Here is a 10957-nt window from a genome sequence, read left to right as displayed (position 1 = left end):
CTGGCTTTTGACTAAGTGGGGATTTTCTCCTTCAAAAACCTAAAATGTCCTGGGACGCTCTTTCTCCCTGATGCATATTCAGGTAGGAGAGTTATGCACAAGATGTTTCTGGGCAGGATTTGGGGGCAGTAGGATGTATGCAAGTGTCCAGCACTAAGCAAGCTGTCAAAAGCTGGATGGGAGATCAGGATGAGGGTGGAGGCATGTGGGAGCAGGGAGGGTCAGGAGCCTGCCGAGCCATCACAGCCACTTTGGAGAAATCACAGCATCTCTGAAAACAACAACAACAAAAAAACTAACCACCTTACTGAGATCTTCTATGTGCTGTGGTTCTAAGTGGTTTACTTGCATTAACACCTTTAATCCTCACAACAACAAAACAAATATTGAACTATTATCACCCATATCTTACAGGGGAGAAAAGGGAGGTACAAAAGAGGTAAAGGAACTTGCTAAAGTCACACCACTAGGGACTGGAAGAGCTGGGATTTCAAGCCAGGCTTTCTAGTCCTAGAACTGGCTCTTTTAACCACCACAATGCAAGATCTCTGAAGAACTCAGCTTATTTACTTTCATGCCCTCAACTGCCTCAAATCTCCTGAAAGGGGAGGATTCCTGGAGCTGTGAGAGCAGTCCCTTGGCTGATGTGGTCTTTGGGCAAAGGTGATATATACAAGGGAAGTAGAGAGGGGCCACCAGCAAAATGAAGCCAGTGCTGTTGCCACTTGCAGAAATCTGGGGTGTAGGGGCCGGGCGCAGTGGCTCATGCCTGTAATCCCAGCACTTTGGGAGGTCGAGGCAGGCAGATTACCTGAGGTCAGGAGTTCGAGACCAGCCTGACCAACATGGAGCAACCCTGTCTCTACTAAAAATACAAAAATTAGCCAGGCATGCTGGCGTGCACCTGTAATCCCAGCTACTTGGGAGGCTGAGGCAGGAGAATCCTTTGAACCTGGAGGCGGAGATTGCGGTGAGCCGAGATTGCGCCATTGCATTCCAGCCTGGGCAACAAAAGCGAAACTCCATCTTAAAATAAAATAAAATAAAATAAAATAAAATAAAATAAAATAAAGAAATCTGGGGTATAGGAACACCAGGTATTGCCAGGAATAGAGCTTGGTGTAAATGTGTCCAAGAAGTGAAACTACCCTGTGTCACCCTGGGAGCTGCTCATTTCTTTCAGCATTTAAATGTTATTTTAATTGATTTTGTATAGCATATGTTATGAGATCCTGCAAGCATTCTTGAGTTGCCTCTTTTTTTTTTTTTTTTTTTTTTTTTTTTTTTTTTTTTTTTTTTTTTTTTTTTTAGACACGGTCTCTCTGTCACACAGGCTGGAGAACAGTGGCGTGATCAGGGCCCACTGCAGCCTTGACCTCTCAAGTTTAAGCGATCCTTATGCCTCAACCTCCCGAGTAGCTGAAACTATAGGTATATGCCACCATGCCTGGCTAAATGGAAACTTCTTTCCTTCCTTTCTCTCTCTTTCTTTCTCTTCTTTCTTTCTTTCTTTCTTTCTTTCTTTCTTTCTTTCTTTCTTTCTTTCTTTCTTTTTTCTTTCTTTCTTTCAAGAGATAGGGTCTTGCTATGTTGCACAGGCTGGTCTCAAACTCCTGGACTCAAGTGATCCTCCTGCCTCAGCCTTCTAAAGTGTTGGGATTACAGCCTGAGCCACCACACCCAGCTCAATTTTCTTCCAGTGTTGCTGTCCTCAGTACTTTTAGCTTAATCTGCATTTCTCACCATGTCCAATGACAGACCATGTACACAGTAATATATTCAGAGTGACACACTGAATACAATAAATGTGTGTGGTAATTTTTTTAACATGCTATATCCTGTCCATATGTGAAATAGTAAGCACTCAATAAATGATAACTTTCCTACATTAAATACCCAGCAACAGTACTGTATAAGGTTTTCCAGATAATCTGTAAAATATATACCTTTACATTATTTATCTGTTATCAGAAGTGATAATAGACACACTGTTTTGATTATTGTTGTCCACTTAATTCATAATTCCACGTTAATAAATATATAATATAGCTTTTTTGTACTTTTGAAAATTGATTCTAAGCCAGGCATGGTGACATGCACCGGTTGAGCCCATGAGAGAGAGGCTGCAGTGAGCACTGATCATGCTGCTGCACTCCAGCCTGTGCGACAGAGTGAGACCCTATCTCAAAAACATTAAAAAAGTAAAAATTGATTCTTATAAAGTAACATACTTTGAAAATCTCAGCCATCCAAAGCCAATCTGTATTTTCTCTAAATTCTTCCATATTTGCATATATGCCACTAGAGGGCGCTCCATGAAAGTCACTGACTTGTGAGGGCTGAAAGTAGCGCTCACACATCCCTCCGTCTCCCTCCTCCCACCTGTTTTACATAAATGGTAACAATTTATCTTGAAGCTCTTTCCTTATCAGTACCTAAAGAACATCCTTGTTATTTTTATACAGCTTACAATATTTTATTGGATGAATATAATATAGTTATTTAAGTAGCTTCCCAAGACATTTAGGCTGTTTCAGTTTTTTAAATATCTATTTTTACTAGGTTGAAGCAAAAATGTACTCAATTAACTTAAATCAATACATATTTAAAAGCAAGTGCTAGGTGTCATACTTTATATTAGGCCCTGATTATAAGAGTTTAAGCAAGACAGACAAGATTCTTGCCTTCATGACTTATATTCCAGTTGTATTGCAGTTATATTCCAGTTATATGTTACCTAAAGGCACAAACTGATACGTGTCAGGCCATCATTTTCAACCTTTTTGTTCTTACATATAATTTGTCAGTGAATATCAGTCTACTAAGGCCAGCTATATATTTTGAGGGGCAAAATGAAACTATGGAGCTCCTTGTTTAATAGCAGGAAAAGGCCAGGTGCAGTGTCTCATGCCTGTAATCCCATCACTTTGGGAGGACCAGGTTGGAGGATCACTTGAACCCAGGAGCTCGAGTACAGCCTGGACAACATAGTGAGACCCCATCTCTAATTAAATAAATCTATTAAAATATAATAAAATAGAAAATAAAAAGCAGAAAAAGAAAAGCCTTTTCTTTTTTTTTTCTCTTTTTTCTGTGGTTCCACTGTCAACCTATTATGTGGGGTTTCTTTCTTTTCTTTCTTTCTTTCTTTCTTTTGTTTTTCTTTTCTTTTCTTTTTTTTTTTTTGAGACGGAGTCTTCTGTTGCCCAGGTTGGAGTGCAGTGGCGCAATCTCGGCGCACTGCAAGCTCCGCCTCTGGGTTCAAGCCATTCTCCTGCCTCAGCCTCTGGAGTAGCTGGAACTACAGGCGCCCGCCACCATGCCCGGCTAATTTTTTTTTTTTGTATTTTTAGTAGAGACGGGGTTTCACTGTGTTAGCCAGGATGGTCTCGATCTCCTGACCTCATGATCCGCTGACCTCGGACTCCCAAAGTGCTGGGATTACAGGCGTGAGCCAACGCGCGTGGCCTTTTTTTTTTTTTTTTTTTTTTTTGGGGCGGAGTCTGGCTCTGTCGCCCAGGCTGGAGCGCAGTGGCCGGATCTCAGCTCACTGCAAGCTCCGCCTCCCGGGTTTACGCCATTCTCCTGCCTCAGCCTCCCGAGTAGCTGGGACTACAGGCGCCGCCACCACGCCCGGCTAGTTTTTTGTATTTTTTAGTAGAGACGGGGTTTCACCGTGTTAGCCAGGATGGTCTCGATCTCCTGACCTCGTGATCCGCCCGTCTCGGCCTCCCAAAGTGCTGGGATTACAGGCTTGAGCCACCGCGCCCGGCCTTTTTTTTTTTTTTTAAATTTAATGTCACACTCCTTCAAGCACAGGAGTACCTAGGGGGAAGTGCAGATCTTCACAAGTGCCTGTCCATTTCGCAAGGGAGGTGTGTATGCCTGACCTCCCCCATCATTTCCGCTGTGCCCAGGCCCCTGCTGGGAGCGAGCCTACACAGAAGGTGGTGGAGCCGGCAGCTGAAAACCAGTGCTGGGGAGCTTGGGAGGCATGGGGAGCAGGACCTCGTTTGGGCCAAGGTTCCAAGAGTCTCTAGCCCATGTTCTGCTTTCTCATCGGACCTCATTATAAGACACAAATTGAAAGATAAAATTATTAAGAATTTCAAGACAGGAACCACAGAGCTTTAGAACCCAAATACAGTATTCCCTTCTAAGTATGGGGCCCTTGTGTGACTGCCCTGGTCACTCACCCATGAAGTTTACTCTGCTTTATACACAGAATAGTTTGTTCAGAGAGCATGCTTTTTGGCAATTTCAATAAATATTGATAAATTGCCCTACACAAAGTTGTACACTTCACTGTACCCTGGCTTTCTCCTTAGTGAGTGAGGGAATAATATCATCCACCTCACCAGGGTTATCATGAGAATTCCATGAATGAGTCCCTGTTAACTGTGAATGGTACACAGTAACCACTCAGTAAATGCAGTCATTAGCCCTTACATGCAGTGATTTTTTCCTGGAACTCCCTCTAGTGGCATAAATATAAAGAGGAATTCATTTTTTCTTTTCTACTTTTGTGGCAGTTATTTCCCATATTTGTGTGTTTAAATTGGTCTAGATATTCCACTGAGGCTCAATGACTGATAGACTATAAAATGTCTAATTTACATCCATTTAGCCAGATGCTTCCTAGGTAGGTCGGAGAAATGAGAACACTGATCCGAATCAATGTGAGGCAGCTTGTAGCATGTGTGAGCACTGGTGCTGTGGTGAATGAAGCCAGGGGCTGCTCTTTCATACCGGTTTATTTCTTTCTCTTTTTTTTCTTTTTGTTTTCTTTTCTTTTTATGAGACTGAGTTTCGCTCATGTTGCCCAGGCTGGAGTGCAATGGCACCATCTTGGCTCACTGCAACCTCCGCCTCCCGGGTTCAAGGGATTCTCCTGCCTCACTCTCCTTAGTAGCTGGGACTACAGCCACCGGCCACCATGCCTAGCTAATTTTTTGTATTTTAGTAGAGATAGGGTTTCACCATATTGGTCAGGATGGTCTCGATCTCCTGACGTCGTGATCCACCTGCGTCGTCCTCACAAAATGCTGGGATTGCAGGCGTGAGCCACCGTGCTCGGCCATACTGGTTTATTTCTTTAAGTAACACATACAGTGTAGAAAAATTGGAAACGATATGGAAAAATGTAGACAGCAAAAGACTAATGATATTGGGCCAAAGGTTTAAATTTTATCTATCAACATTTTTTCCATTTTTGTGTATTCCCTATTATTAATCTGAGATTCACCAATATTTTTATCTTTCAAAAGGGAAAACATTCAGCTTCTTATAAGTCAAGTGAGTCAGGCGCTGAGACTTGCCCCTCCCTCTCACCCCCTCACTCCGTCACCAAATGGGAATGGATTTGCGCTGATTTTAACCAAAATGCTATGGGTTGTCCTGTGGAAGAGGCTTTGGGCTGTTCTGTAGGTCCCCGTGGGGTAGAACAGTTGGATGCGAGACTCTGAAGGCAGATTTCAGCTCAAAAGAAAGAATTTTCCCTCCTTCAGAGCTGTCCAACCGTGGTGGGAATGAGTGGGAGCTGCGGGAGTGAGCTTCCCATTCCTGGATTTTCCAGCCAACCAAGAACTGGAGGTTAGGCCACATTATCCTAATATTTTTGCCTAGCTGTAGGATGATACAAGAATATAAATTTTCCCTCCCCATCTTCTCCTGCTTTTCCTCGCCTTCTTGCCATTTCTTTGGCTCCTTCGCTTTTCGCCACCTAGCTACGGGATATTGCGGGGTAAGGGCCAGGAAGCTCTCCCAATCTGACCCGCAACAGCTGACGTCACGGTTTCACCACCGAGAATTGGTTGCCAGGAGCCTTTGGGGGCGGAGAATAAGGCGCCGATTACAAATAGGTCGAAGAGGTGTATGCGAGCGGCCCAGTGACACCCGGTTCCTACGCGCAGAGCATTTCTTGCCTTTCGCATCAGACACACTGTCCTTGGTTATGTGCTTTTTCTCCGCTGCCTGCTTCGTTTATCTGCTTTAACCCAGCCTGGGCTAGGTAGGCCTGAAGCCTATAATGTTGCTTGGCTGTTGCTCAGGAGAAGAAAGGCCCAGGTGGCCAGTTTGGCAACTGGCTCAGGCCCTGTGAGCACCCACCTGGTCCTTCTGTCACTACGTAGTCGCTCCGACGCCAGGAAAGCGCGGTGGTGGCCATTTTGAAACTGGGCAACTTACTTCCCAAGTCATCGTGGCGTCTGGCCACCACAGTATTTTTTTTTTTGTTCTGGCAGAGAACACTTTATGGAGGGATAATTATGTAGCCTAGAATTTCTAGAGTTGTTTCAGGACTCATAATATCCTCATTCCAGAATATGGGAATATAGAAACTTGGAATACTCAGATGCAAATCCCAGCGCCAGCCTTTCCTAACTGATTGAGGAACACATCTGACTCCGGTCTACGGTCCTGTGGAAAGACCTGTGACCCTGGGCAAAGACCTTAAAGAAATCTCTATTTAACTGTAAAATGATAATTCTGTCACTCACCTCATGGTGCTGATGTAAGGATTAAATGAGACAAGGTACATAAAGTGCTTAGGCCTGTGTCTGGCTCCCCCAAAAAACATAACACCTCTTGTGCAGCACTTGTGCGCAGAATGTTAGCCAGTGAGGGCAGGACTTTGTCTTATTTTCCCTGTGCCCTCCTGGGCATTGAATAGTGAGGGATAGGTAATAGAATAAGTTTGCTGAAAGAATGAATGACAAAGAATCCCCACCTGTAGGTCTTCAGCCTTTGTAGTCTATTCTCTTTTAGGCTGTGGGCTCTCCCTCAGGCATCTTCTTGCCACTCTAACCCCTCTAGGCTGATAATTACATTTTTACTTGCTCTAGGTCACAACAACCTGTTAACTAAGAGATTAGGATTTTGATTAGTATTTTTGACTTTTTTTTTTTTTTTTTTTGAGACATGGTTTCACTCTTGGAGTGCAGTGGCCTGATCTTGGCTCACTGCAACCTCTACCTTCCAGGTTCAAGAGATTCTCCTGCCTCAGCCTCCTGAGTAGCTGGGATTACAGGCGCCCACCACCACACCCGGCTAATTTTTGTGTTTTTAGTAGAGACGGCGTTTCTCCATGTTGGTCAGGCTGTTCTCGAACTCCTGGCCTCGTGATCTGCCCGCCTCAGCCTCCCAAAGTGCTTGGATTACAGGCGCGAGCCACGGCGACCGGCCTGGAAGATTTTTGTTTATTTGTTTTTTGTTTTGAGACGGAGTTTCGCTCTGTCTCCCAGGCTGGAGTGCAATGGCGGGCGATCTCGGTTTACTGCAAGCTCCGCCTCCCGGGTTTACGCCATTCTCCTGCTTCAGCCTCCCGAGTAGCTGGGACTACAGGCGCCTGCCACCTCGCCCGGCTAATTTTTTGTATTTTTAGTAGAGGCGTTGTTTCACCATGTTAGCCAGGATTATGTCTCGATCTCTTGACCTCGTGATCCACCCACCTCGGCCTCCCAAAGTGCTGGGATTACAGTCGTGAGCCACCGCGCCCGGCCGGAAGATTTTTAGTATGCTTCTTGAAACTGTCGGTTCAGTTACTGACTTACTAACACCACAAAAGCTGAACCAGCTCAGTGATTAGTCTGTTAATGCTATTCCCTCAGAGAAGGAGGAGGACTTGGTAAGGAGCTAGTAAACCATAAAGAGACTGGGTCCTTAAAATTTGTGAGTGGGCTTGAATGTGGATACGTGTGTGTCTGCGGGGGTGGGGGATCGGGGGGTAGACGTGGGTGTGGTGGTTTTGAGCTAGTTATGGTTAGCCTTCTGGGGTGGCCTTGAGACATGAAAGGGATTTCAACTAGCCTAGCACAGCTTTCTGCCTGACCAGAGTTAGCCAGGACCATACATTATTGCATTCAAATCAGGGCAAGGAAACTGCCTTAAGGTTTACCCAAAACGGATCATTGTTATTTTTTTTATTTTTTTATGTTTTGAGACGGAGTCTAGCTCTGTCGCCTAGGCTGGAGTGCCGCGGCAGGATCTCGGCTCACTGAAACCTCCGCTTCCCGGGTTCCAGCAATTCTCCTGCCTCAACCTCCCGAGTAGCTGGGATTACAGACGCCCGCCACCACGTCCAGCTAATTTTTGTATTTTTAGTAGAGACGGGGTTTCACTGTGTTGGCCAGGCTTGTCTCCAACTTCTGAACTCGTGATCTGCCCACCTTGGCCTCCCAATGTGCTGGCATTACAAGCGTGAGCCACCGCGCCCGGCCGATAATTTACTTTTTATTGCATACACCACCTGATATATTTTCAGTGAGCATATGGCCTTTATAATAATGATTTTTTGTTGTTTAAGCTACAAACAAACCTGAAAAAATACTTGCTTTTTAGAAATGCTGTTTCTGAACCTAAATTTGCCTTGTAACTAGTACCATCTAGTGGTCAAACTGAGCTATTGCGCTGAGGTTGGACACAGGAAGCTAAGGGAAGACAGAGATGTGGGAAGTTCAACAGGGGTATGCTATGGAGTAGGGTGATAGAACTTTGTGGATGACGTACCAACATCACTTGCTGAAGTTGTGTAGAGTTTATTCTTACTGACACAGTAATCCAGAAATTAACTCACATCTAATGACTTGGTGGTATAGCATACCAACACTTTGATGCCAGTCACTGGAGAAAAAGTGTGTTCCTATAGCATTTTCACATTCCGAAAACATCTGTCTATGATTGTATTTATTTCTCACAATAGTATGTGAGTTAAGGAGATCAAATAGTTTTATTCCTATTTTACAGATGATGAAATTGAGGCCAGACGGGTTGTGACAGGCTCAATCAAGGTCAGTCAGGTAACCGTTGTCAGGGCAAGACCAGGCTGGCATTCTTTTTCGGGTGTTTCTGCTGCAGTTGGGGGCAGAGATATGCAGGCTTAACTTTGACAAATATAAGAGAGATGCTTTATTGGGAAACATGAAGTAGTGGTTTGCTGAGTTTTTTGTACCATTTCTTAGCCTTTTTGTTTTATACAATTTTTTATTTGCCCCAACCTGAACTCTATGTTTGGAGAGGTGATTTTCAGCAACTAAGCTAAATTTATGTATAATTTGTTCCTTTTTCTTTTCTTAGTCAAACATGTTTTAACTTGTAACTTTTCTTCTAAAGTCAGTATCATGTGTATACATATGCAAATAATTCCACTTCAAGGTAAGGAAACTTTAAGGATATTTTAATTAGTGCTCACAACAAATATGTGTATCTCTTCTGATTTTTAAATAATAAAGATGGAGCATGACTATCTTATTCTGTTCCTGTATTCCAGTTTTAAAAGCATTGGCTGGGGGCAGTGGCTCACGCCTGTAATCCCAGCACTCTGGGAGGCTGAGGCAGGCGGATCACTTGAGGCCAGGAGTTTGAGATCAGCCTGGTCAACATGGCAAAACTCTGTTTCTATCAAAAATACAAAAAATAGCTGGGCATGGTGACATGCACCTGTAGTTCCAGCTCCTTGGGAGGCTGAGATGGAAGGATTGCTTGAGCCTGGTTGACAGAGTGAGACCCCCATCTCAAAAAAAAAAAAGAAAGAAAGAAAGAAAAAAGAAAAAAAAATCACCATACCACACTGTTGGAGCTGCCCTATTCCATTGTAGCAGGATGAACCGCAGACAAAACTCCTCAGACACCGGATTAAAGAAGGAAGAGGTTTTTTATTCGGCCAGGAGCGTCCGCAGACTTGCGTCTTAAGAGCCGAGCTCTCCGAGAAAGAAATACTTGGCCGTTTTAAAGGCTTACAACTTTAAGGGGTCCACGTGAAGGGGTCGTGATAAATCGAGCAAGCGTGGGAAACGTGACTGGGGGCTACATGCATCAGCTAACAGAACAAAAAGTTTTACAATGCTTTTTTCATACAGTGTCTGGAATTTACAGATAACACAAGTAGTTTAGGCCAGGGATTGATATTATTATTACTTTGTTTAACTCCTAGGACTGGGTGGTGGTGCCAAGGTTGTCTGGCTATTTATCTTACTTTTGTTTCTTTCTCACTTTCCTCCTGTCTTGTGAACTAGGCAAGGTGGGGGGAGGAGGGCAGCAGGAGTAGTAGTGGTCTCCTTCCTTACCATAAATATTTATTGACTAAATGAGAAATCTTACAGCCAGATCAGTTTCTATTGCACACCTGTAATATTTTTAATGGTAGTTATGGAAGGTGATACTAAATACCAATAATATTTTCTGGACCAGGCGTGGTGGCTCACCCCTGTAATCCCAGTATTTTAGGTGGGAGGGTCACTTGAGGTCCAGAGTTCAAAACCAGCCTTGCCAACATGGGGAAATCCCATCTCCACTTCAAATACAAAAATTAGCCAGGCATGGTGGTGCACGCCTATAATCCTAGCTACTGGGGAGGCTGAGGCACAAGAATTGCTTGAACCCTGGAGGCAGATATTGCAGTGAGCTGAGATTGCACCAGTGCACTCCAACCTGGGTGATATATGTATATATATGTAAATATATATATTTATTTTTCTTATGAGCCCCTTAAGAATAATATCAATACACAGGCAGAAAAAAAGCATTCCAAGATTTTTGTTGTTGTTGTTTGTTTTGTTTTTGTTTTTGTTTTTGAGAAGGAGTCTCGCTCTGTGGCCCAGGCTGGAGTGCAGTGGCCTGATCTGGACTCACTGCAAGCTCCGCCTCCTGGGTTCACGCCATTCTTCTGCCTCAGCCTTCCAAGTAACTGGGACTACAGACGCCCGCCACCACGCCCAGCTAATTTTTTTGTATTTTTAGTAGAGACGGAGTTTCACCATGTTAGCCAGGATGGTCTTGATCTCCTGACCTCGTGATCCACTCCCCTCGGCCTCCCAAAGTGATGGGATTACAGGTGTGAGCCACCATGCCCGGCCTCCAAGATATTTTTTATTTTTTTGAGATGGAGTCTCACTCTGTCGCCCAGGCTGGAGTGCAGTGGCCGGATCTCAGCTCACTGCAAGCTCTGCCTCCCGGGTTTACG

The sequence above is a fragment of the Chlorocebus sabaeus genome, chromosome 17 (assembly GCF_047675955.1).
Source record: "Chlorocebus sabaeus isolate Y175 chromosome 17, mChlSab1.0.hap1, whole genome shotgun sequence".
NCBI lineage: Eukaryota > Metazoa > Chordata > Mammalia > Primates > Cercopithecidae > Chlorocebus > Chlorocebus sabaeus.
This window is presented reverse-complemented; position numbering follows the sequence as displayed.